Genomic DNA, 6,151 nt, shown 5'->3' with positions numbered 1-6,151 from the left:
TCGCTGGGAATCTCGCTCGGAATATTCGCTCATGGAGCATATTAGTTGAAATGTTCGACTTTTTCTAACGGAACGTTCTTCCTTTGAAAACTCTTTAGTAGATTTGCGGAGACTTGAAATGGAAGTTGAGAGGAACCTGACAAAGATTGTTATAGGAGCGTAAGGGAAGCTTGGCCACCTATTGTTACCTCCAGTGACTTCTCATAAAATGTGAATCCCTGTGAAGCTGTTCCATATTTTTGTCATTCACAGAAACATCCTTCACATCACGAGTCACGACGTGTTACGAAATTGGTAAATGCCGAGAAAACTACGCTAAGGGCAGGGTCAAATTTCTAAAATAAATGGAATGCTTCTTCATAAAGTCGTTATTTTCATTCTGCACAACACTTACGCGTAGACACCTCCTCTCGTCCTGCCCCTGACACAGCATTAATATTAAATATAACATTGTAATAACAAAGAGTATATATAACGTTATATACTCTAAGGTACCTAATAGTAATTATAATTCATATAAAGCATGTAGAGTAGGTTATATCATTACACCTTAACAATGGTTATATGCATTTATCAATTACATTTCAGACTCATTCGTTGCACTGTTTTACTTCATATTCAGGTATTTTAAACTAAACCTCTCCGTTTAGTAATGAAACGTACATGTGGTTTATGAGTTTGAGAGGAAAACCAGCACATCCAAAATTTCATCAAAATTTTATGATGCACGAAATAATGCAAACTGAAAAATTCGTAATAAGCGAACAATTTAGTTTTCCGTTTTCTTATTTCTCTACTTTTATAATCAACAAACCTTCCTAATTAGTGGAGATTCCAGAATCGCTAAAAAGCCGATGTAACAGGTAGCTTCAAACGCGAAACAGTGTGTTTTTGTAGACCCAATTAAATGTTGTACTGCGAAATTAGTTTCAAGGGAGGTCGTTGAATACGGTTTGCCCGCATGCCTGTACGTAATTTAGGTAAGACCAATTTCAGTTCTATTAACAGAAATGTCTCGGCTAAACGTTTTACTTTAGTTACGACTGTAAATTCTTCACGCAAAAGTAGACTTTTTCCCTATGGTCCCGGCGGTTTACTTCACGAATTGTTAAGCAGTGAATGAGAAGACGGCCGTAGAACTATCTTGAAAAGACTAAATTAATTTCGTTCTAGAAACATCCACCTACACCAGCCTATCAGGAATACTAGAAATCCGTATACCTACACTGTCTAATTTAGTTCGATCGATACCTTTTGTTAAAACAAGATATAAAATCAACAGTAATGTAATGTAATAATGGTGTATTATTTATAACATCAGTTGCGTCAGTCTCAAGAAAGATAAATTACTTTGTTGTTTTTTAGTAGATGAGAATGTACTACTAGATACGTCAGACCCAGTCCTTTTCGGAAAGTTAGAGAAGAGAGGCGAATCATAAATAACTAAATAAACCTAGGAATCGTCACCTATAGATTCGAGGGGGTAGACAAACACTAGGAGCAGTTCAGCATTATAATGTGTTAATTGAATGCTCCTCACTTTTTCAAGTTAAGTATTGCTGACCGTGATAATTCATCCTACCGGCGTAATTACTCGTAGGTACGTACACTATTTAATAAACTATTGTCAAAGAGTACCGAGAATAAAGCGATTCAATGCAATACAAATTTAATATGGGTAATTTTATGCACTGATTTATTATAAGTTGAGATTTATATCATCTAATAGCCGTTTTAACGTCTACAGGCCTAGTACGCCATAATGAATAAAAGTGTGGTATATTAAACTGTTCCTACTTACTTAAAAACGTAGGTAAATGAAAATTTTTTTACAGAAAGACACATGTCACGCTCTTATACATACCTTTTGTTGTATCGTTTCTGATATTACAAAGAAAGTGGAAGTGTCGTTATAATAATTTCTTATATCAGGAACGATACAAAAAAGAAAATTGCCAGATTTTCTTTCTTTTCACACATTGTCGACATTTTTTTATGGAAATGAAATTTTATGATGAAGTTACTTGACATGGTAATTGTTGTACACCCATAGAGACAATTTCACTTGCAGTACCAAAGGTCCCTTAGGATTAAAACCGCGGCTATTGTCTAAAATGGGTATCACATTTCTGCACTAACTTCCACATTCCTCTTGTATTAGGTACTACTATAAATAAGTTCGGTTATTTTTTTCCAAAAGAACAATATTTATGTCTTAAGAACCAAATAAAGTTTAGTAATAGACATAATTTCCGTCTCTAGCCACTAGTTTTCCCCATCTTTCAGGCAAATCACGGATTTCAGACCGGAAGAATTCCTCATCGTTCGAGGCGATTCATCCACCGACCCATTTTCCAAGATCTAAAGTGCTGCTCGGAAAGTCCATGAGCCATCGACCGAAACAAATGGTAATCGGTCACGTTCTTTGTCTGCAACATAGAAATTTCCTTCTTTGAACTGACGAAACCAATCGCAGCACCATTTATGAGATAGGACAGGATCGCCATTAGCCTCCATAAAAATTTGAAGAGCACTTTTCTACAGAATGAAGTAGTGCAATATCACTGCCCGCTGAAAATGCTGTTTTTTGAGACGAAATTAGACATGTTTAGCGTGATTTAAAAAATATTTCCTCGCACAACATTAAATCTTTCATCACTAAATATTGTTGACAGATAAATGAGTTCTAAAATAAAACAAGATACGAAGAATCGAATACGATTTTCAGTAGGGGAATTTTTTTTGTTTTGTGTTTAATCAAGCTCAAATTACGACCCAAGATACAAGAGCTCTGATGGCGCCCACTATTATTATGTCAGATGTTGATTAAAAATTTGTAAAATAATTGAGGGAGTGATCAAGGTTCTTGAATTTCTCAAATTAATACAGTTAATATTCAGAATTTTCGTAGTAACCGATACCGTGCCTTGGGACAATTTTGTAGTCAAAAATGTCATGTAAAAGATTTTGTTAGTACTAATTGAGCTAGCTGGATAGGTGTTTATGTGGGTGGTTTAGTGTCCCTTTGGGATTGCACACATAGCAATATGTTCACATAGGACGTTACCTGTCAAATAAGTTTAACCGACCCAGTAGATTCATTGGATGAACAATAAGGAAAATATGCTAGTGCTTTAAAATGTCATTCATTACACTGCGTAGTTCAAAATTCGATGTGATTATAAAAAGTGTTTATAAAACAAATGTAGGTGGAAATAAGACACGTCAGGAGTAGTTTTTAAAAGTACCTAGTATTTTCGCATCAATACACAGCAATTGAGTAAATTATACTGGCAACCGAATTGCGGGGGCAGTTAGAATTACTGGTTCAATTTCCTTCCACAAACGTTTTACTTTACACCAACCATAGTTCCTCATTAGAAAGGGCTACCACCCGCTCCTTCATGTTGTTAAACGATCCATTTTGTAAACAATTTGTTACTGGGGAAAAGGTAGGAGTTGAAATGTTACCTCAGGTTAAGATAAATTCACTAAATTAACGAACGGCCATACCTTAGAGGCCTATAGGTTGTAGCGGGATTTTGCGTTCGTGTGTAACCTTCACATAATCACTGGATAACCCACCAAATTGTCGAGAAACTAAATCCTTAACGTAGAATTTCGATCTTTAGCTGAAAGCAAGTAATCGGCGTTGGGTTTGATTTGAATAACGTAGGGTAGTAAACCTCAACGTTTATGGTGGGAAGTGCTTAAAAGTGCTTTAATTTAACGAGTGCGTATTAATATGGAGTTTGGATTAATCACATTTTATCAATTTTGGTTTTCAAATTTAAAGCACAAATTGATCTTGCACATTAAAAGCAACTTATACATCATTTCTTTTATATTATTCATGTTTTAATATACCTAAGGGATCGTAGTTGCCATGCAAATTAATCGCAAAATTTGCGTCAGTTAATTGAAAGACCAAATTTTTACTTTGCCTCGCCTTATTCCTGACGAAGGTTAATCATGCTGTTGTTTAATAGAGAAAATTTTCATTTAGTAGACCGCATTGCATAAATAAAAAGCTGCCTTTCGGAAAGTAAGGTTTTAAAAGCACAAAGTCATTCGATTAGGCTGCAGAATTTAAGCTGGTGGTTTTAATTTACCACCCATCGGTAGTGGTATTTCATAATACTCCGGGTTGATTTTCTGGTCCCCCGTTATAAGACTGAAAAGTCCAAGATCACGTCAATAGAACCTTTTCCCTTGCCGGTCAGTTAATTAAACTGTTTGGAGAATATAAAAAGGAGTTGGGTGGTCCAGTAAAAAAACCGCCCCCGTTGAGTTTTGTGGAAATTTCCGTTTTGAAATATAAATTTCAGCGATGCTTAAATCATGTAATCAGTTAATGTGCCACTTAAACTCGTTTCAAGAAAAAATGAGCATATTTATGAATTCCATTTACTAATAAAACTCTCCGATAAGAAAATCAAGCAGACACTCTTCCTTGGGGAGTATATCTGTATATTTAAACGGAAGCGCATTTAGATAGAAAGACGTGCATGTTAAAGCCATTACGGAACTACTATGTAATGCATAGGTAATACACGACGTGTTCGAAATGTTCAACTCATATTTGCATCCTTTGCTGCCACTCTAAATTAGTTGGTTAAACATTCAATACGAAATCGAAATTTTCCTTTTGTTTTTTGCACGGTGTATAATAATAACAGGTGTATAAACTCCCTATCACTAATATAACACACAAGGTGAATCCAGTTTAATTTATGATTGATGCACTGTAAAAGAAAGGGAAAACTATAGGCTCGGTAATTTACGCTGTTTCGTAGGAAAATCAAGATCGCGAGCATTTTCAAAGCCCATGGCAAACCTTTGACTTTTACAAGTTACAACTGACTATAACAAGTAAATCTAAATAGTACAATAACGGGGGTTCCAGAACTGATGTTTCCAGGAAAAAATTCCCGAAGTTTTTTTCTCAACGGGCCTTGACCAAGCCATTAAGGGTATTCAAGAGCCTTTTAGAACGTTTAGTAAACATTTAGTCTTTTCCTGTGAAAGTACAAAATGAGATGTCAAAGAAAATTTAATAGTTGATAGTTACCTTTACATGAATTTCTGGTTTGTGCATTATATTTTATAGTCATATACTGGCTAACGGCACGTAAGAAGATCGATAAATTTGGCACCTCCACTTTACCCAAATCAAATATAACTATGCTTATAATTTAGGACTAATTAAAGACAAATTTTGTACCCACAAAATCAGAATTTGTACTCATTTCGTACCTCCGGAAACCCGATATTTAAAGTTGGAGTGCTAATTTGAAATCAAGCTAGCACCCACGATTGATTGAAATTGTATTAGTATCAAAAACTATAAATTAACGACTAATTTTCACCCACAAATATTTTTTATACACAAATTATAAATAAGTCGTCTGAGTCAGGGCGCATGTTGAGAGGGAATATCGAGATTGAAAGAATCTAAATCTGCTAAATTATTAACGATCCTTGAGATCTGTTTCTGTCTGTCCGTGTGCACGATAACTTTGTTTAGAAACGTCCGATCGTTTTGAAAATTGCTACACATTTTCCTCAGGATATAAGAAAAGTCTCTAATGTTTTTCAGCTATGTATCGGCTCAAAAAGTTATTATAAAAATGATGGATGCATGAAGATCTTGAGGATCCCTCGGTATTCAGGTGTATCAGATCTTTAGTTTGCAAAGTTTAGGACAAACTCACATCACTGGTACAATTTATTAGCAAAACTTAATACTATCTGTTTAGCAATTAGGCATGTTCCGTATACTTCTGCTCAAGCTTCTGCTTCTTCGTTCCTGTCTCGGTTAAGCCGACCAGTTTTACTACGTCGAGTGGGTGAAAGGGAACAAAGATTTTTCCAAGTAGACTATCCAAAATGTTTCGTTTAGTAACATTTCCAGATGTCCCAAAATGTGCAATTTTTTCTTTCATCTTTTTTCCAGAAACCGTAAGAGCATAACGCAAACCTTAATTTCCTATATGATGTATAAAAAAGACAAAATACGGCATCGTGTAAAACCATATAGAAAGAAATGGTTTCTTATTATGTGGATCGGAAGGGACATTTCTACAGTTAAACATACCCTAAGCTTTTATCTTAGTATAAAAGCTTTCCTGTCCAACTATTTTGTCTCGAA

Source organism: Photinus pyralis, unplaced genomic scaffold (assembly GCF_008802855.1).
Source record: "Photinus pyralis isolate 1611_PpyrPB1 unplaced genomic scaffold, Ppyr1.3 Ppyr1.4_LG4, whole genome shotgun sequence".
Lineage (NCBI taxonomy): Eukaryota > Metazoa > Arthropoda > Insecta > Coleoptera > Lampyridae > Photinus > Photinus pyralis.
Note: the sequence above shows the minus strand (reverse complement) of the source record.